General features: G+C 39.0%; 1 protein-coding gene and 1 non-coding gene across 3 annotated transcripts in view; one reads left to right on the plus strand and one right to left on the minus strand.

The window, feature by feature from the left end:
- LOC105472640 (Down syndrome critical region protein 8) overlaps nucleotides 1–22,052 on the plus strand; it is a 120,328-nt gene that overhangs the window by 53,767 nt on the left and 44,509 nt on the right. For both annotated transcript variants that reach the window (XR_011622821.1, XR_011622820.1), the window contains exon 3: nucleotides 8,101–8,231. The gene's annotated coding sequence lies outside the window, so the exon portion shown is untranslated. The remainder of the gene's footprint in view (nucleotides 1–8,100; nucleotides 8,232–22,052) is intronic.
- On the minus strand, nucleotides 10,991–11,093 carry LOC112425081 (small nucleolar RNA U13). The gene has a single exon (XR_003016080.2). It is a non-coding gene; the product is annotated as a small nucleolar RNA U13 (small nucleolar RNA).

Below are 22,052 nucleotides of genomic sequence, written 5' to 3' on the forward strand. Positions count from 1 at the left end.
GGGTATGTATGTGTCTACCTGTGTGTGTGCATGCATGTATTTGCGTGTGATACTCTTATCAATTAAATGGGCAGTAGCTTTGTATTATGGCAGCTATATCACTTTAGAATTTCACATACCTGTGACTGACACCCACACTACAGCATACTTACTTCATCATTGTAACTTTGGATATTTTAACATATTTGGGCATTCATTTATTTTTACAACAGTAAGAATAATTCCTATCTCACCAAGTTACTAAGAGGGTTAAATATGGCTCCACCTGCCTGAAATCCTTTTTCTCCTGACCATCCACACTGATTTCTTCTTGTCCTTCAGATGTCGCTCACTATTTTAGAATGGATAACCCTGACTAATGAGCTAACATAGCCACCTAATGACTGTTACATCCCTTGATTCATAGCATTGTTTATGTCTGTTTTGATCATATTCATGTAATTAAATATATATGTGACTCCCTCTGTAAGAGAACAAATGCCATGAGAACAGGACCTTGTTTGTCTTATTCACTATTCTAGCATCCAGTGCCTGAAAACATGCCTGACGACGTAGTAGTCACTTGATCAATATTTGAAGGGAGGGAGGGAGGGAGGAAGGGACTCTCGCAGCTGGAGCTTCTCCCACAGTTTACGCTTTCTCCTGAGAAACTCTTGTTTCTTGTTTATCTTGTTCACTATTCTAGCATCCAGTGCCTGGAAACATGCCTGACACATAGTAGTTACTTGATCAATATTGGAAGGAAGGAAGGAAGGAAGGAAGGAAGGAAGGAAGGAAGGAAGGAAGGAGGGAGGGAGGGAGGGAGGGAGGGAGGGAGGGAGGGAGGGAGGGAGGGAGGGAGGGAGGGAAGGAAGGAAGGAAAGGAAGGAAGGAAAGGAAGGAAAGGAAGGAAGGAAGGAAGAGAGGGATAAAAGGAAGAAGAGAGGTTTGGTGGGAGGGAGAAAGGGAGGGAAGGATGAAGGAGTGTGAAAGGGATGAAGGAATTAGTAGGGAGGCAGTAAGAAGTTTAAATGTCCAACACGATGACTAACACATTATATAGGCACTTAATACACTTCAGTTTTCTATTTTACAACCTGTGATTTTTTGGTAAGTTTCTTAAACTCTTTAGGCCTTGCTTATCTTATCTGTAATAATGGTACATGCAGTACCATCCAATAGGATTGTTCTAACGAATAAATGGAAAACAGAAATAAATGCAGAGTATATTGCACTGTGCAGAATTATATGCTCATTAAATATTACATATTAGTATTTTTGTTACTTCCCCCAAATGATATCATTGGACACAAACTTCTAAGTTCAATTAGAATTTATAACTTATGGGTGTGAATTTGTTCAAGTGGTGCTGTATTTCCTTTTATAAAAGTAACCATTTGAGATATCTGAAACTTGAACTCTTGGTCTCAAGTGATCCTCCTGCCTCAGCCTCCCAAAGTGTTGAAATTACAGGCATGAGACACTGGGCCTGGCCATTTGTGATATAATTAATAATCAAGGAAATGCTTAACAGTACTTATAATTATTAAGTTAATGTGACCAAAGTTAAACTTTAATACAAGGAATGTATGAGCCCTTAACTAAAAATTATAATCCCTTTGCTTGTTTGATGGCTGACTCAAATAAACCATAAGAAAACCACTAGAAAATTATACTTGTTTTCAATACATCCTTATACTTCTGAGTAGATACAGAAGCCACCTTAAATTTTAATTAAGAACAGTTTTTCTGACCCCAAACAAGAATAAAACAATAAAGTGCCACCAGAAAATGAAAACGTGAGTAATGACTTTCTTTTCATTGCCTAATGGGTATAGAGGGTTATTTTTTCCCATACAGCATAGATTAATTTTTTTATTTCTTATAATGAAATTCCTTAGGTACCTTAATGAAGATTTCCTGCAAAATAAATTAAAACTTACAAAGTGATACAAGCTTTGTGCTTTCAGCCGGAAACTGTCTTTTAATTGGCCAATACAAAGACAAGAGAAGCTAAGGGAAATGGAATACCATTTGTGTCATTTCCATCACACCATTTCTTATTCTCAGTACTTAGTTACTCGCAGATTGATAGCTCCATGTATAATTCCAAATGATAGAGATGGAGTGTTGTGTCCTCTGATAGCAGAAGCAGCAGCCACTGTCTTCCCCACAAACCTGTCATGAAGAAATCAGTGGGGATTGGATTTTGCACTGACCTGGATAAAAAGACACTTCATCACAGCAACATCCTGCTGGGAGAGGAGGGAATAGACCTTGCTCTTGCTGCTGCAGATGCCTGCAAAGGATCTTTCCTTGGAGGGGTCTTGGAGCTCCTTTCTCCGCAGCTGCACCAAGTGACCAGTTCTCTCTGCACATATACAGTAGCCACCTGCTATCGCTGTTGCATGTTACACAATGAATCTCATCATGGGAATGAAGATGCTTCTGGTTCTTCAAAGTGAGAAGGAGGAGGAGAAGGAGAAGGAAGGGGGAGGGGGAGGAAGAAAGAAGAAGAACACTGGTGGGAGCTATATTCCAGCCTCCATAGCTGGTTATTCCAAATGAAGAAAATGGGGCTTCAAGAGGTTGTGAGGCTTACCTGGGAGGGTGAGGGAAGTAAGGGTATGGGCGTGTGTGTGAGATGTAGCAGTGGCGGCTTGTCCCAGTGGGAAAACCTTACCCTGAGAGGTCATGGGAGATCCCGAGAACCACATAAAGCCACATAGCACTTCCCATCCTCCATCTTTCCTCCCAGTACAGCTCCCCACAACCTCTACTACCACCCCACACTCTGCACCAGGCTCTTATCTAAGTTTTTTGGAAAGAACACCATCAGTTCAACAAACAAGCATAAAACAAGACTCTCACAGCTGGAGCCTCACCCACCGTTTGCACTTTCTCCTGAGAGACTCTTTGATCTCTCCTGCCATTGTCTTGGGGCCATCCCAGTGGTTCTTCAGACATGCCTGAATATGTCTACATTCCACCAGCGAATGCCCAGACCGAGGGCCACACACCTACCCACACAGACACAAGAATAATCTCACTCATCAACAGTGGTTCACTAAGTCTAAGGTTACAGGGAACAGTGACACACAGGAAGTCTGTTGTCAGATAAGAGAGTTAGACAATTCAAGGGACAACCGAAATGGACTCTAGGACCTGCATGGAAGGGTCCTGGTGTCTGTGCGTGAAGACGGGAGGGACACTTAGGTCTGTGAGGCCTCAGGAAAGCCTTCTGAAAGCAAGAGGCCCTGAACTGAAACAGCTGGGTGTCTAAGTGTTCTGTGGCTGAAGGCAAGAAGCAAGGACAATCTAGGTACAGGGAAATTGACAAGGGAAGACTCGGAGGCAGAAAATACCTGGGTGAAGCCAGAGCCCCCATCTCGCTTAATATGAGAAGAACCTAGAATCCCATGCGGAGAGTGGCAAGAGACCAAGCTGCAGTATCAGCAGAGACTGAGTCATAAAGGGCACTGAGGGACATAGCAGGAAGCTCAGATTTTGGACTGACAGGAAAAAAAGAGTCCCTGATAGACTCAAGTTTCTCTCTCAGATTGATAGCTTCATTTATAATACCAATGATAGAAATGCAGTGTTGTCTTTGAATAACAGAAGCTGTCAGGATTATACTGTAGTGCTTTTGGAAGGCTACCCTGGAGGCGGTGTAACAGAAGGTCAGAAATTAGGAGGGTTACCTGATGAGGCTACTGCAATAGTCCAAAGGGATGATGGTTTGGGCCTGGACTAAACTATGGCAAGTAGGAATGGTGAGGGGATACCAAGAGGAGAGTGGCAGGTAGCAGGGCCAGATGACGGCCTAAATCGAGGGGTACAAGAGAACTTGCACGAAATAAACAATCAATCCTGGTAGGACTGAATGGGACTGCCCTTGCAGGAAGAAGAGAGAAAGGGTTAAAACTACATGTCTTAAGGCTATTTGCCAATGTCCTTAGGAAGCAGGGAGTATATGGAGCTTTTGGTCCTAATTAGCCAAAACTGGGATCCTGCCAGGGATCCTGGGAGGCTTTCAAGGGGCATGCTTCGAGGAAGAGTCCCCCTGAGCTTAAGTAATGAGCGATGGCCGCCATCCAGCCCAGGGGCAATGTCTCTAACCCTGGATCATGCCAGAATTATACTCCCTTGACTAAACACATCAGTTTGTCCAGGACTCAGCATATTTCATTTTATTTAATATTCCCCCAACCCCCAAGTAGACGTACTTACTACTCATTTCACAGGGAACAAGCTTCAGGAGAAGCAAGGCCATTTTTTCACATAGTTGGTAAGCATTCAAAACAGTATTCTAATGCTGGCCTGTCTGATTCCTAGGTTTTATTCTATCCACTATGTACAATATCAGAGGGGTCCATGTGTTTCTCTTCTGGACAGAGAAAGAGTGAGGAGACCTCAACAGTGGACACTAGCCTCCACAATTCAGAATGAAGTAAACTGGGACTTGCAGAAGAGGGAAACCACATTGCTTCAGTTAGGCAGCATTTGGTGACAGTGATAAGAATGACAATGAAAACAGCAGCAACTCATATTTACTGAGTGCTTTATATGCACCAGACGTTGCTCTAACTCATGTAATCCACCCAAAAACCTACAGAAATAGGTATTGTCATCATGTCCAGATTGTTGAGTGAAATAATTTTACAGATGAGGAAATGGGCCCAGGAGAATTAAATAACTCTTCCAATTGACAAGGTAGAGGTGGAAACAGCATGGAAATTCAGGCATCCAGCTTCAGAGCTCACTCTCCTAACCACTATACTACATTCTCTATGGTCAGGTTGAACACAATAGTTTGCCTCATGTTCCTTCATGGTTTGTGAATGCAGCTGAAAATTCCCATGATCACTAAAAGACGAAACAAGGTCAAGCTTTTTATTCTCACTTCCTTCAAAAACAAAAAAAAAAGTTGATGGGAAAGGGTGATAGTACACACATAGGGTCTAGCAATAAATCATTTTCCCTCCCCTTTCATAGTGAAGAGCATAGGAATGAAATGAGCTTTTAGAATTCCTGAGAATCATAGGTACTCCACGCTAACCACAGATGCTGGAAACTGCATCATGATATGTATAACATTCAAATGTGGGAACTTAAGTCTAATGTTAAGCAACAGTTCAAACTGGGTGTAATTAAAACCTGCAGCATTCTACTTCTGGAAATGAAAAAGAAGCTTGTATCATACTAATCCTCTCACAGGTGACAATTGTAAACTATAGCCAAGTTTAAAACATTCTTTGAAGGCACAGAAGAAGGAAGAAATGCAGGCTGAATGTGGAATAGAGTCAGCCTTCAACAAAGAAAACTGCACTGTACGTAAAAGATTTAGCAGGGCGTTTCACCTGAGAACACAGCCCTGTCTGCACAAGATGAAGTGGCTGAGCTCCTGCAGAAATATGCAGTCTTCCTTGTTTGAGAAGTCAGAGTATGGAGTTCATAACTGGAAAAACTGGAGCGTGAGGTGGGTAGGAATGCCAAAAAGGAGGATATCAAGGAGGGGGAATCCTCCAAATCTGTGTGCAAACTTTGCCCAGTTCCTGGCTGACTACACACGCATAAACTGCGCATGCGTGTAGAAAATGTCAAGGGTCCTAGAAGGAGGCAGCAGATGGAGGACAGAGGGAATTGAGAGGAGATATCGACTGTAGTCCCCGCCAGACAGGCAGCCAACTTCACACTCTAAGGCAGAACTCAGCACTCTGACCGAGTCTCTAAAACAAAACATTTACAGTGCCCATGATAAAAGAAAATATTGCTAGACATGTGAAGAAATAGAAAAATAGGACTCATAAAAAGAAAAGCCATCATTAGCAACCACTTCTAAGGAGACCAAAAGTTTGGAGTTATGAGAGAAGGAGTGCACAGCACCTGTGACAAATATGTGCAAACATATAAAGGAACAAGGGGTCATGATGAGGGTCAACTGGGAATCCTGGCAGGAGAAAATAAATTTATATACATAAAGAAATAATTATAGAACTAAAAATCAAAATGTCTGAGGTGAAAAATTCAATTATTTTCCTTAAGAGCAGATTGGAGAAAGCAGAATAATAAACAGATGAGACAAATAGAAAGCAGATAAGAACTTGATAGATATAAACCTCATCAGATAATTAATTACATAAATGTAGATGGAGTAAACATCTAAACTAAAAGGTAGAAATGATCAGACTACAAAAATATAAGACTATATGCTGTTTTTATTAGTGATGGTTCTCTAGAAAAACAGAGCCAATAGGGTGTGTGGGTGTGGGTGTAGAGGAGAGAGAGATGGAGAGAGAGAGAGAGAGAGAGAAAGAGACTTATTTAAAGACATTGGCTCATGTTACCTTGGAAACTGGCAAGTCTAAAATCTGCATAGTAGGCCAGCAGGCTGAAGACCCAGAAAGAGTTAATGTTGCAGCTCTGGTTCAAAAGCAGATGGCAGGTAGAATTCCTTCTTCCTTGGTTGGGGAACCTCCATCTTTTTCTCTTAAGGCCTTCAACTGATAAGAGGATGCCCACCCATGTTATAGAAGATAAACTGCTTTACTTAACATCCCCTGATTTCATTGTTAATCTTACCCAAAAGCTATCTTCACAGCAACATCCAGACTAGTGTTTGACCAAATATCTGGGTGCCATAACCTTGCAAAGTTTGTGTTATAGCATAAAATTACAGAACCTTTTTCTCTCCTTATGGTCTTGGCTCATCGTCATGTTTTTGAATCTCATAACTGCTTCTCTTTGATCACAGCTTGATTCACTGATCTTATTGCGTGGAGGCATTGCCTTCTTGTATTCTATTGAGAATGGAAAATTTTTTCCAAAATAATTTATTTCTGGTTTTTCTATAAATAATTTTGAAAAGTCTCTGTGCTTCTCTTAGTCTTCAGGGATACTGATTCTTTCAACTTTTTGAATCTTTTATTCAAATCAGGACTGTATTGATTTTTTTCTTTCAGATTCATTCTTTACAAAAGGAATATTTATCTAGACTTGACACTAGAGAAAAATGTGTTAATTGCCCTTTCATAGTTGATTAGATCACTGGTTATATTGGTCAAGGCTCATAGTGGAAGAAAGCAGAATGCACTCTATTTGATCTGAGAAGAAAGTGATGTATCAGATGGAATGATGAACCTTATAGAATCTCAGTGAGGCTCAGGGCCTAAGGTTTAATTATCACATAATCAAAAATACAGCAATCAAAGGAAATGCCCAACCACCTATGGAACTGTTTCTGTTGCTGCTGCCTACTGCTCAGTACCTAAGTTTCTAGGAATCTAGTTTCAGAAACTGCCAGACCTGCACCAAGAGAAACAACGTATCTATCATGAACCATGGCCACTGGCTCCCATTGCTCACACCCTCCTGGTCTCATGTGGACATCTCCTTGGCAGAATCTAAGCCACATGCAAAATCTTGGCTCTGCTAAGTACTAAGTAGGGTTTTTAGTCTCCTGGCATCTGTTATATTAGAAGGTTCAGTAGAAGGAAGTGAGAATGGCAGCAGAATGAGCCAGTGAAAAATCTGCTGCACTAAACAATCTCAGTGCTGGATAGAATACCCACATCTCAAATCCAAGGTCCAGAAGGCCTTTATCCATGGTGGCTTCACTGTAAATGAGTGGGTCTCTCATCTTGTCACTGATTTTCTGGGACTCTATCCTAAAGAAAGATTTTTTTTAAATTGCAGTCCCTTCTTATACCAACTTGAGGGCTCCTCCTTTCTGCATCTTCCCCCACAAAACTTTATTTTCTTAAATGAAATGTGTCACCAGCAATCTCTCTCCAAACCTTCCACACCACAACTCACCATACCCACTAGATTTTTGAGAATTTTAGTCTTGAGTGAAAATACAAGTGTGTGGGGAAAAAAAGGAGAAGTGGATTCTGACCACCAATGCAGTAGAAGATGAGCCACATGGTTTCTAAGCTGGCACAGATTCTGGGTACATGAGTTGGGAACAGAATTGATGCAGGGATAGTTTTGGGTAAATTAACTAACCTGTTTAAGTATATTTGGAATAAGTTACCTATAAGCAGAATTCTAGAGGCGATGTCCTATGATTTTATAAAATCTGGAAGTCACTTATTTACATGCTGGAAATTTTTTTTCTAGACAAAAATGATGCATGACTTCAACAAATGGTGCTAGAACAACTGGATGTCTATGTTCAAAAGAATGATGGAGGACCACTTCTTCACTCCATACATTGAAAACATCCCTGAAAATATACCCAAGACCTAGAGGTAAAAATTAAAACTATAAAACTTTTAGAAGAAAACACAAGAGTAAATATTTGTGATTTTGAGTTAGGCAATAGCTTTTAAAGATACAACACCAAAAACACAAGGGACAAAACAAAACAAAATCAGTGAATGGAACTTCACCAAAACTAAATGGGACAACATATTTAAAAATCACATATCGGATAAGGGATTTGTATCCAGAATATATAAATGATACCACTTGCAACTCAGCAATAAAAAGACAACCCAATTAAAAGCAGACAAATCATTTGAACAGACATTACTGCAAAGAAGAAATACTAACGATCAATAAGCACATGAAAGATGTTCAACATCATTAGCCTGTCAGAAAATGGAAACCACGAGATATCACTTTACACCCACTAGAATAGCTCAAAAAGAAAAGGCAGACAATAATAAATGTTGTCAAGGATATGGTGAAATTGGAACTCTCATTCACTGCTGATGGGAATAAAAGAGTGCAGTCAATTTGGAAAACAGTTTAGGAGTTCTTCCAAAAGTTAAACATAGAACTACCATATAATTCAGCAATTCTTCTCCAAGAATACTAAAAACATGCATCCACACAAAAATTCACACATTATTGTTCATAGTAGCATTATTCATAATAGCAAATAAGTGGAAACAGCCCAAATATCCATCAACTAATAAATGGATAAATAAAATGTGGTATATTTATTAACTGAAATATTATTTAGCAATAAAAATAAATGAAGTACTGATTCATGTTGAGCATGAGTGAATCTTGGAAACATGATGCTAAGTGAAAAGAGCCAGTCACAAAAGACCACATATTACATGATTCAATTTATATTAAGTGTCCAGAATAGGTAAATCTATAGAGATAGAAATCAGATTTGTGCTTGACAGGGGATTGTGGTGGAGGGGGCAATGGGAAGTGGCTACTAATAGGTATGGTGTTTCTTTTTGGGGTGATGAAAATGTTATAAAATTAGATAATGTTGGTAATTGTACAACTTTGTGAATATACTCAAAATCACTGACTCATACACTTTAAAAAGATGAATTTCATGGTGTGTTAGTTATATCTCAAAAAGGCTATTGGAGATTTACTTGAATTTCACAAAAAGAATTGCTCATTTAATGCAAGTTTATTCATGATATTCTCATTGAAGTATGAAATTCATTGTTTGAATTAATTAAAAATTACAACACAACATATCAAAATGTGTGGGATTCAGATTTTAAAAATCTAAATTTTCATCTTAAGATGTAGAAAACACAAGTAAAAGAAAGAAAATTAAACCCTCAATAGAAAGAAGACACAATAAACATAAAAGTAAAAATAAATGAAATAAAAACTAAAATATAATAATGATGATGATAATGATAATGATAGTAACATGAATGAATCCTGCAGCTGGTTGTTTTTTTAAAAAAAAAATCAATAAAATTGATAAAACTCTTACTAGACTTATCCAGAAAAAAAGAAAGAAGACACAAATGACCACATTAGGAATAAAAGAGGAGCATCACTACAGATCCTATAGACTTTAAAAGGATCATAGGAAATACTATGAGCTGCTTTGTTCCAATAACTTCAACAACCTAAATGAAATGGATAAATCCTCTGTCATAATGTTACCTTGCTTGTATTGGAATGTGTTTATTCTCAAGAGACCCATGCAGAAATACTAGATAAAGTGCAACTCATTTTCAAATAGCTCAGCGAAATGTCAACAGTTGTTGAAACTAAGTAGTGAATATAAAAATGTTTATTATGTTATTCTTTTATATTTTACCTTTTCTGTATTTTTGAAAATTTTTATAATACAAAACTGGGAGAAACAAATCAGGTATGGATGCATGTTAGTAGAGAGGCTTTCATTCCGGGTTAGTCATTTGAAGTAGGGCTGATGATGGAAAGGACAATGTCATGACCGTTTCATCCAAAAAGCAGTGTTGTAACCTTCCTTTTGGGTCTGGATGAAGCTTCTTGGTGACACTTGTAGGCTATGGAAACTCCCACAGAACAAGCACAGAAAGAAAGGATCTAGATTACTGGGCAGTCAGTCTTGATCTTTTCACTAGCTACAAGGGTCAACAAAAAATTTTGAGTTGCTTTGTCTGGTCATCTAGCAACTAGGAATATTACTCATAAACTGCTCAGGGCAGACAGAATTGCTTTGTAAACAGAGTCCCGACTTACTTAATTCTTCCCAGAGGTTAAAAAACTCACGCAGACATGAAACTTTGGCCTAAGTGGACACTAATTGGACACTAATTACCCTTAAGAGCTCTGTTAACCCAAACTCCCCATAAACCAAGCTTGGTATGAAATAAGAAAATGCATAAGGAAGCAGAATGCTGCTAGAAAAAAAATGACATGACCAAATTTATCGGTCCTGAAAGTCCTTTCTTCAGAAGTGATGTTGCAATTATACAATAATAAACAATAGAAGGATTGACAAATCTCATGTTTACAGGCAGAGAACAGCTTCCCTACATTTCTAAGAAGCTGTATATTTGGAAATGGATGAAATTGAAAGTAGGGATAATTGACATTCTAAAGCCAAGTAGGATGAAACAAGCAGAATTTTCCATATTTTAGTATGTCTCTTTTTAATTAGAGTATCTGTAAAGGAAACAAATTATTGTATAGTTACCAATTCTTTTTAATGAACAAGGTAAAAAGGTCTAATAATGTGAACTTCCTTTTGGACTTGGGTCCTGGCTGGTGTTGGGTATCCAAGGACCCTCTCTGTCTTTTTTTTCCATGTTGGATGGATAATGTGCCCACATTGTAACAAGTTTGAGGGAGGCACATCTCACACATGCACATGAACACTCAAGCATCACGCTTATGAACTACAAAAGGATCTACCCTCTCTGTCTTAAGTAGAAACTTGAGAGGGAGGGATAGGCAGGAAGAGAGCATCAAAACTTCTTTGCAGGACATAATTGAACTACTTGTTACTTATTTTCTTATGGTTCATTTATTCAACAAATGAAACATCTCAATTGTTCATTGCTATTATAGATAGACACTAGGTATACTGGTAAAAAAAAAAAAGACTGAAAAATGTTGTTTTTATTTAGCTTACATGATGGCTGATATAGTAAAGTCAAAATTATTTAAATAAAGAAAAGGGGTAATGAAGACTTTGGATGTAGAAATCGAGGTTCTCATCCAAGCTTTCCTGCTAGCTTGCTGAGGGAACCCTGAGTAATGAGTCCTTAAACTCCCTCTAGGCCTGGAGGTTCATCCATCAAGTGAGGGGCCTTAACCATTTTTCCAACAACAGCCCTTCCAGCCCCATCTTCCTATGAAGGAGAAACCTCAGTATGGCCTCATGGGGAACATTGTGGATTTTGGACTAAAGCACTTTTGATTTGTCCAATTATTTCATCTCTGATCTTGATCATCTTATTTAACTACTCTGAGCCTCAATTTCCTTGCTGCAAAATGAGACGATGTTTGCTTAAGTGAGCAAGCAAAGCAATCACCACAGCTCCTGGTATGCCGTAGCACATGGCTTTTGCTCCCCTGGGGTGCTTACGTAGGAAGAAAGGTTTTGCAATGTAAAGGCAGTAATCATTTTGCTACTGAGCCAGCTAATTGAGGAGACAGTTTCTCCTCAATCACACTATTAGCTGATGTGCAACCCAAAAAGCGTTTGTTTAATAATGGAAAAGGAGTTCTTACCAGCTCCTACAATTTTGACCATCTTTGGACTGGAAGATTTCACTCAATTCAAAAAATTCCCAATGACATATACATTGTGAACGCTAAGATTATATTCTTTCTGGAAGCTGTGTCCATTCCAACAAGTCAGGACCATTTTTACCCAACCTGTCCTAGGCAGCAAGATTCCTCAAGAGATACAGGCAGAGGCCCAGTTTTCTGAGCTGGGCTGCCACATGGTCACCCTGGGGAGAAAACGGCAGAAGACAGCTCTCTTGGGTCCACCTATCAGAAGGAAGCTCCTGTGACAACAGTGATCTCATCTCTTAGGGGCCTATGGTAGAAACAACGAAAGCAAAAGCTATAGGAATGGTACAATATAACAACCATGGTTTCCTTCAATTTTCAGAAAATTATAAATGATTAAGAATACAAAATGGATTCAAAACTTACAGATAACTTGTAAAAATCAATTTAAAAAGACAACCTAATTTTAAAATGTTCAGAAGTCTTGATCTTGATCAGGCATATTACAATATAGCATGGGCCACCGATCAAGTCTCCAGCAGCCAAATCCACCCCCTGCCCCAGCCTGTTTCTTATAAATAAATTTTGGTGGAACACAGCCTAGCCCATTCATTCACACATTGTCCACGGCTGCTTTTGCTCAACAACAGCAAAACTGAGTAGTTAGGACAGAGGCCATAAGACCCGCAAAGCCAAATATATTTACTATCAGGCCCCTTAGAAAACGATTTGCTTGTCCCTGCAATAGAAGCTATCCAAGTGACTGATAAGCGTATGAAAAAACACTCCAGCATTAATTGCCAATGGAAAAATGCAAATTAAACCCACAGTAAGATACCATTATGCACCCATTAGAATGGCAAAAATTAAAAACACTGACAACAACAAGTGTTGGCAATGGTAGAGAACAGTGGGAGCTCTCATACACTGATGGTTGAAGTGGAAATTGGTTCAGTTTTGGAAAAACAGTTTGGTAGTATCTACTACAGCTAAACATTTATGTCTCCATGGCCCAGCAATTCCTGGTCATATTCTGAAGAGATATGAGGGCTGTGGCCACCAAGAGACACGTATGAGAAAGGTCCTAGCACCTTTATTTATAACCCCAAACATAAAACGATAAATGTCTGTCAACAGTAGGATGAACTAAATAAATTGGAATAGTATATAGCAATGAAAAAATAAGCTATTGCCCCATGCAAGGATGTTTCACAGACATAATGTTAATCAGAAGAAAGCAGATCTCAAGGAGTCCATGTTGTATGATTCCATCTATTTGAAGCTCAGTAACACATGGTACTAGAAGTCGGAATAGCAGTTACCTCTAGGACTGGGGATTCGTATTGAAAGAGAATGAAGGTTGGGAAGCCTGCTGGGGCCTGGGAATGTCATAGATGTTGTTCTGGGAGGTGGTTGCAAGGCTGTAGACATATGTAAGAGGCTATTGGATGGTACACTGAAGACTGGAGCACCTAACCATAGAAGGTACAGTGTTACATCTCAATATAAAAGATAAAATATTAAAGAAAAAAAAAACCGTGGGTCCTTTTGGGCTTGAACCTTTTGCCACAGTGGTACTACAGAGTCATGTCTTAACTGGAACTCAAATTGTAATACTTTAAAGCTTTGTGTTGAAAAGAATGAACATTTCAGAATGTAATTCTGCATTTGTGATGAAGTCCTCATCAATAACTGATTCGAAGCTGAGGAGACTGCTGTTTCCCCTAGTGCCCTGGCCCTGGCCCTGTCTCTGATGGGTACAGGTTTGTCGAGGCATCTACCAAGGGGATCAATGCCCCAGGCTGATGTCACTCCCTGTGCTTGACTTCTGTGTCTGGGTGGCAATCAGGAGCCTTCCTGCTCCCCCAGCAAGGGACGGACAGGAGGAAGCGCCCTCCAAAGGCTGGCCTGTGTCACGGATTGTCCAGGAGGTGGGCAACATAAGGGGCGAGGTCATCTCTTGGTGAGCCCACGCCTGGCCTTACAGAGCAGTGACAGATCACCTGTCACCCCTGCAACAGACAAGTGGCCCCATGTCCGTGAGCCACAGGGTGCCAGGGATGTGGGATTGCAGCTCCCCTGTGGGTACCCTTGACGAAGGGAATTATTCCTCCAAGGAGATTTAGGTCCTCTGCTGCTCTCAGATAGTCAGTTGCTTTCTGATTGGTCCACACAAGGGATACTGGGTCCAATTGTATAACACCATCATGGAGGGCTGGAGTCACATCAAAAATGTCCCTGTACCTCCAGCCTCCATCACTGCACACCTGTAACTCTGCTCACCCTAAGTGCTTAATGAACGTGGTGGATGAGCTGGTGTACAAATGCTTTTTTGGGTAGTTTGACTTATAGCCATCTCTGCTGTCACTACAAAAAGAGGAGAAGAGCCTCACAGAGGTGGTATCAGTGGGAGAACCTCCAACCCTCCTTTGAACACATTCCTAACAAAGAAACCTGCATGCTTTCCCCACCTTTTCTCCTACCTGTCTTGTGTCAGAGCAGTGCCTCCCTGCTGCTGATTTAGAGCAAACCAAACAACTGGACCTGTTTACATCTAGCACCTTGCAGTGTTCTACCTAGATTCCAAAAATGAACTCAACAATGATTCGATGTCATTGATCAGGTTCATAATGCTTGGATTTGTTCATACCAGGGTTTTCCCTAGAAGGTTACTTGTAAGATAAATATCTAATAGGAGAGGTTTAATTATTTTGTGTTGTTTTTCTTACTAGCCATATCTCCTTAAAAGTATAGAGAGTGGAAATTAGACATCATTTTTCTTTTTATCAGGCTAACTGGATTCCAACTTTGAAGTTCTGCAATGCTTGTATTTTGAAGTGTGTTTGCATGGCCCTGTTAGTTTCCTGTGGCTACTTTACTAAGGAGCTAATAAAGAAGCATATAGATTATGCTTCCATAATTACAATTTAATATGGATTTTAATAAAATAGATTCCTTTATCATTCTCTGAATTGTATCTTGTACATTTAAAATATTATACAGAGGAGTCTGTATCAGTTTTCTCAGGCTGCTGTAACAAATACTACAGGCAGGGTGGCATAACCAACAGAAATTTATTTTCTCGCAGTGGAGGCTAGAAGTCCGAGATAAAGGTATTGGCAGGGTTGGTTTCTCCTGAGGCCTCTCTCCTTGGCTTGTGAATGATTGTCTTCTTGATGTGTTCTCACATGGTCATCCCTCTGTGTGTGTCTGTGTCCTAATCTACTCTTCCTATAAGGACAGCAGTCATGCTGGATTAGGGCCTACCCATGTAAACTCAATTACCTTAATTTCTTCTTTCAAGGCTTTGTCTGCAAACATAGTAACATTCTAAGGTACTGGGGCTTAGGACTCAACCCCTTTTCTTTCTTGTTTTAAATTTTATTATTTATTTATTTATTTATTTATTTGAGATGGAGTCTTGCTATGTCACCCAGGCTGGAGTGCAGTGGTACAATCTCTGCTCACTGCAACCTCCGCCTCCAAGGTTCAAATGATTCTCCAGCCTCAGCCTCCTGAGTAGATGGGACTACAGATATGTGTCACCATATCTGGCTAATTTTTTTTTTTTTTTTTTGGATTTTTAGTAGAGACAGGGTTTCACCATGTTGGCCAGGCTGGTCTCAAACTCCTGACCTCAGGAGATCTGCCCGGCTCGGCCTCCCAAAGTGCTGGGATTACATGTGTAAGGCACCACACCCAGCCTTTTTTTTTTAACCCTCATTTTAGGTTCAGGGGTACATGTGCAGGTATGTTATATAGGTGAACTATGTGTCACAGGGGTTTGGTGTACACATAATGTTGTCACCCAGGTAATAAGCGTAGTACCCAATAGGTTATCTTTCCTGATCCTCTCCCTCCTCCCACCCTCCACCCTCAAGTCGGTCCTAGTGTGTGTTGCTCCTCTCCTAGTATTCATATGTTCTCCTTGTTTAGTTCCCCCTTATAAGTAAGACTAGGCAGCATTTGGTTTTCTATTTCTGCATTAGTTCACTTAGAATTATGGCCTCCAGCTTCATCCATGTTGCTGCAAAGGACATGATCTCCTTCTTAGTTATGGCTGCATAGTATTCCATGGTGTATGTGTACCACATTTTCTGTATCCAGTCTATCACTGATATGCATTTAGGTTGATTCCATGTCTCTGCTCTTGCAAATAGTGCTGCAATGAACATACATGTGCATGTGTCTTTATGGTAGAGCAATTTATATTCCTTTGGGTATATACCCAGCAATGAGATTGGTGGGTCTAATGGTAATTCTGTTTTAAGTTCTTTCAGGAATCGCTACACTGCTTTCCACAGTGGCTGAACTAATTTACACTCCCACCAGCAGTGTATAAGTGGTTCCTTTTTTTTGGCAACCTTGCTAGAATCTGCTATTTTTTGACATTTTCATAATAGCCATTCTGACTGGTGTGAGATGGCATCTAATTTTGATTTGAATTCTCTAATGATTAGTGATATTGAACTTTTTGTCATATGCTTGTTGGCCACATATGTGTCTTCTTTTGAAAATATCTGTTCATGTCCTTTGCCCACTTTTTAATGATTTTTTTTTCTCGTAAATTTGTTTAAGTTTCTTAAAGCTTCTGGATATTAGACCTTTGTTGGATGCCGATATAGTTTGGATGTGTGTCCCTGCCCAAATTTCATATTGAAATCTAATCCCCAGTGTTGGAAGTGGGACGTGGTGGGAGGTAATCAGATCATCGGAATGGATTTCTCATGAATAGTTTAGTATCATCCCGTTGGTACTGTCCTCACAGTAGTGAGTGAGTTCTCTTGAGACTGGTCATTTAAAGATATGTGGCACCTCCTACTCTTGCTCCTGCTTTTGCCATATGATATACCTGCTCCCCCTTCAGCTTCCACCATGATTGTAAGTTTCCTGAGGACTCCCCAAAAGCCAAGCAGATGTCAGCTTCATGCTTCTTGGACAGCCTGCATAACCATGAGCTAATTAAACCTCTTTTCTCTGTAAATTATCAAGTCTCAGGTATTTCTTTATAGCAATGCGAGAACAGACTAATACAGATGCACAGTTTGCAAATATTTTCTCCCATTCTATGGGTCATCTTTTTTATTCTGTTGATAGGTTATTTTGCTAAGAAGCTCTTTAGTTTAATTAGAACCCATTCATCAATTTTTGGTTTTGATGTAATTGCTTTTGGTTTTTTTGTTGAAATCTTTGTCTGGTCCTATGTCTAGAGTGGTATTTCTTAGGTTATCTTCCAGAGTTTTTAGTAGTTCTAGGTTTTACGTTTAAGTATTTAATCCATCTTGAGTTAATTTTTGTATATGGTATGAAGAAGGGGTCCAGGTTCAATCTTCTGCATATGGCTAGCCAGTTATTCCAGCACCATTTGTTGAAGGAGAGTCCTTCCCCCATTGTTTATTCTTGGCAGATTTGTCAAAGATCAGGTGGTTTTAGGTATGTGGCTTTATTTCTGGGCTCTCTATTCTGTTTCATTGGTCGATGTGTCTGTTTCTGTGCCACCACCATGCTGTTTTGATTACTATAGCCCAGTAGTATAGTTTGAAGTTGGGTAATGAGATATCTCCAGCTTTATTCTTTATTCTCAGGGTTGCCTTGGCTATTTGGGCTCTTTTTTGGGGTTTATATGAATTTTAAAATAGTTTTTTTTTTTATAATTCTGTGAAGAATGTCATTTGTAGTTTGATAGGAATAGCCTTGAATCTGTAAATTGCTTTGGGCAGTATGGCCATTTTAATGATATTGAGTCTTCCTATCCATGAGCATGGAATGTTTTTCCATTTGTTTGTGTTATCTTTGATTTTTTGAGTACTGTTTTGTAATTCTCATAGAGATCCTTCACCTCCCTAGTTAGCTGTATTCCTATATATTTTATTATTTTTGTGGCAATTATGAAAGGGATTGCATTCCTGATTTGGCTCTCAACTTGGATTCAGCCCCTTTTCAATATGAATATTGGAGGAGACACAATTAAGCTCTTCATAGTCTTTCGCTTTGTCCTTTGTTGTGTTGGGACGTAACCCAGCAAAGAGTCAACAGGGAAAGGCCACCTTCCATCTGTGTCCTGTCTTTCATGCGTAGGCTCCTCTCTGTGCTCTTTCCTCCCTCCCAGGTCACATGTCCCCTGACAACAGGCTTCCCACAGCCTCAGTCATCCTATATTTGATGGGTACCAATAGGAGAATGGTAGGCAGCAAGACCCCGAAGCCCTGATTTGGGAAATAACCTGGAGCCTTCAGTGCAGCACAGTTTTAGGAGTGGGCACCAGCTGTCAGTGCACATTCCTTCTGTTCCCTGAGCGGTTCCTTATTTCCCTCTTTGGTGTGAGGCTTCGGACTCTATTGGATAAGCAGATGCCCATTAGGGCTTTGAATTGTTCATTTCAGGATGTTCAAATTATCAGGGACATTTTATTATGCACACACACAAACAGCTGTAAGAGATGGCATTTTTAAGCACTTCTTAAATGCCAGACACTATTCTCTACTTTTACATGTTTTACTCAGTGAATCTTGACAACACTATGAGGTATACAAATGAATGTGAATGAATGCAATGAAACACGCACTTTCAGTCAAATAAACCCGAGTGCTGGTCATTCTCCAGATTCGTTCTTCACCTGCTCTGTGCCCAGGAGACTGACTCTGGCCTGCACTGCCCAGGCCCCCTTGCAGAAGACTGCCCATACACCAGCAGCCAGTGGGAGGACGAGAGCAGAAAGTGGGGACAGTTTTCCCTTTTCCCTTAACAGAGCCTCACTGGGCCCAAATGATACCATTTCATCTCCCCTTCCCTGAAACCTGGGGTGGGAACAACCTCCCCCTATTGCTGTCATCTGGGAGCCTCCCCTTCCCTTGTCTGGACCCTTATCCCTGCCCACAGCTCAGGAAACTTCTGTCATTAAAGCCTCTTCCTCTGCACAATTTGGGATGAACTGTTTCTTAGTGGAATCTTATCCCACACATAAGCAACTCTTCTTTTGTGTGTACATAATTTAGGAATCTTTTGTGTAAGTACAAAATGTGTGTGTACATATTTTTCTTTTTTCCCTTTTATTTATTTAAACAATGTTAAAACAATCTGTGCCTCTTAATTTTACATTTTCCTCAGGTGCTGAAATAACAACTGAAAGTTGCTTGTATCTGCATTGTGATTTCTGTATGTGTTTGCCATCAGCGGAAAACTCATTTGAATAAAATTTACCTAAATTTAAACAACAAACACTATCTTAAACATAATAACAAAGGTTTATTTTTATTTTTTTAATTTTTAATTTAAATTGAATTTAATTTTTATTTTTTATATATGTGTTTAAAATTTATATATTTTTTATTTATATATTTATAAATCTATATATATTTTATTTATATATTTATGTATTTATATCTATTTATTTATATATTTTTATTTCCATAGGTTATTTCCATCGGGTTTTTTTTTATTTCCATAGGTTATTGGAGAACAGGTGGTATTTGGTTACATGAGTATGTTCTCTAGTGGTGATTTGTGAGATTTTGGTGTGCCTGTCACCCGAGCATTATACACTGCACCCAATTTGTGGTCTTTTATCCCTCACCCCTTCCCACCCTTTTCCCCACAACTCCCCAAAGTTCATTGTGTCATTCTTATGCCTTCGCATCCTCACAGCTTAGCTCCCACTTATGAGTGAAAACATACGATGTTTGGTTTTCCATTCCTGAGTTACTTCACTTAGAATAATAGTCTCCAGTCTCATTCAGGTCATTGTGAATACCATTAATTAATTCCTTTCTATGGATGAGTAGTATTGCTTCATACACACACACACACACACACACGGACACACATATACATATATCACAGTTTCTTTATCCTCTTGTTGATTTATGAGCATTTGGGTTGGTTCCATATTTTTGCAATTGCGAGTTGTGCTGCTATAAATGTGTCTGCAAGTATCTTTTTCATATAATAACTTATTTTCCTGCAGGTAGATACCCAGTAGTGGGATTGCTGGATCGAATGATAGTTCTACTTTTAGTTATTTAAGAAATCACCACACTGTTTTCCACAGTGGTTGTACTAGTTTACATTCCCACCAGCAGTGTAGAATGGTTCCCTATTCACCACATCCACATCAACATCTATTATTTTTTGATGTTTTGATTATGGTCATTCTTGCAGGAGTAAAGTGGCATAACATTGTGATTTTGATTTGCATTTCCCTGATCATTTTAATATTGAGAATTTTTCCATACGTTTGTTGGCCATTTGTACATCTTCTTTTGAGAACTGTCTATTCATGTCCTTAGCCCACTTTTGGATGAGATTGTGGTTTTTTCTTGATAATTTGTTTGAGTTCATGGTGCATTTTAGATGTTAGTCCTTTGTCATATGTATAGATGGTGAAGATTTTCTCCCACCCTGTGGGTTGTCTGTTTACTGTCTGTCCTTTTGTGTACAAAAGCTCTTTAGTTTAATTAAGTCCCAGCTGTTTATCTTTGTTTTTATTGCATTTGCTTTTGGGTTCTCGATCATGAAATCCTTGCCTAAGCCAATGTCTAGACAGGGTTTTCCAATATTATCTTCTATAATTTTTATGGTTTCAGGTCTTAGATATAAGTCCTTGATCCATCTTGAGCTGATTTTTGTGTAAGGTGAGAGATGAGGATCCAGTTTCATTATTCTACATGCAGCTAGCCAATTATCCCAGCACCATTTGTTGAATAGGGTGTCTTTTCCCCACTTTATGTTTTTGTTTCCTTTGTTGAAGATTAGTTGGCTATAAGTATTTGAGTTTATTTCTGGTTTCTCTATTCTGTTCCATTGGTCTATGTGCCTATTTTTATACCAGTATCATGCTTTTTTGGTGGCTATGACCTTATACTATATTTTGAAATCAGGTAATTGTGATGCCTCCGGATTTGTTCTTTTTACTTATTCTTGCTTTGGCTATGCGGGCTCTTTTTTGGTTCCATATGAATTTTAGGATTGTTTTTTCTAATTCTGTGAAGGATGATGGTGGTATTTTGATGGGAATTGTGTTAAATTTATAGATTGCTTTTGACAGTATGGTCTTTTTTCCAATATTCTACTCATTCATGAGCATGAGATGTGTTTCCATTTGTTTGTGTCATATATGATTTTTTCTAGCAGTATTTTATACTTTTCCTTGTAGTGGTCTTTCACCTCCTTGGTTAGATATTTTCCTAAGTATTTTTTTTTTTTTTTTTTGCAGCTATTGTAAAAGGGGTTGAGTTCTTGATTTGATTCTCACCTTGGTTACTGTTGGTGTATAGAAGAGCTACTGATTTCTGTACACTAATTTTGTATCTGGAAACTTTGCTAAATTCTTTTATCAGTTCTAGGAGCTTTCTGGAGGAGTCTTTAGAGTTTTCTAGGTAAACAATCATACCATAAGCAAACGGCAACAGTTTGACTTCCTCTTTACCCATTTGGATGCCCTTTATTTCTTTCTCTTGTCTAATTGCTCTGTCTAGGATTTCCAGTACTATGTTGAAGAGGAGTGAGAGTGAGCATCCTTGTCTTGTTCCAGTTCTCAGAGGGAATGCTTTCAACTTTTCCCCACTCAGTATTATGTTACTTGTGGGTTTGTCATAGATGGCTTTTATTACATTGAGGTATGTGCCTTGTATGCCAATTTTTCTGAGAGTGTTAATCATTAAAAGATGTTGGATTTTGTCTAATGTTTTTTATGCATCTATTAAGATAATCATGTGATTTTTGTTTTTGATTCTGTTTATGTGATGTTCACATTTATTGACTTGCATATGTTAAACCATCCCTACATGCCTGATATAAAACCCACTTGATCATGGTGGATTTTTTTTTTTTTTTGATATGTTGTTAGATTTGGCTCACTAGTATTTTGCTAAGGATTTTTAGCATCTGTGTTCATCAGGAATATTGGTCTGTAGTTTTCTTTTTTGGTTATGTCCTTTCCTGGTTTTGGTAATAGGGTGATACTGGCTTCACAGAATAATTTAGGGAGGGTTCCCTCTTTCTCTATCTTGTGGAATAGTGTCAATAAGATTGGTACCAATTCTTTGAATGTCTGGTAGAATTCTGCTGTGAATCCATCTGGTCCTGGAATTTTTTTTTTTTTTTTTTTGGTAATTTTTAAATTACCATTT

Source organism: Macaca nemestrina, chromosome 4 (genome assembly GCF_043159975.1).
Source record: "Macaca nemestrina isolate mMacNem1 chromosome 4, mMacNem.hap1, whole genome shotgun sequence".
NCBI lineage: Eukaryota > Metazoa > Chordata > Mammalia > Primates > Cercopithecidae > Macaca > Macaca nemestrina.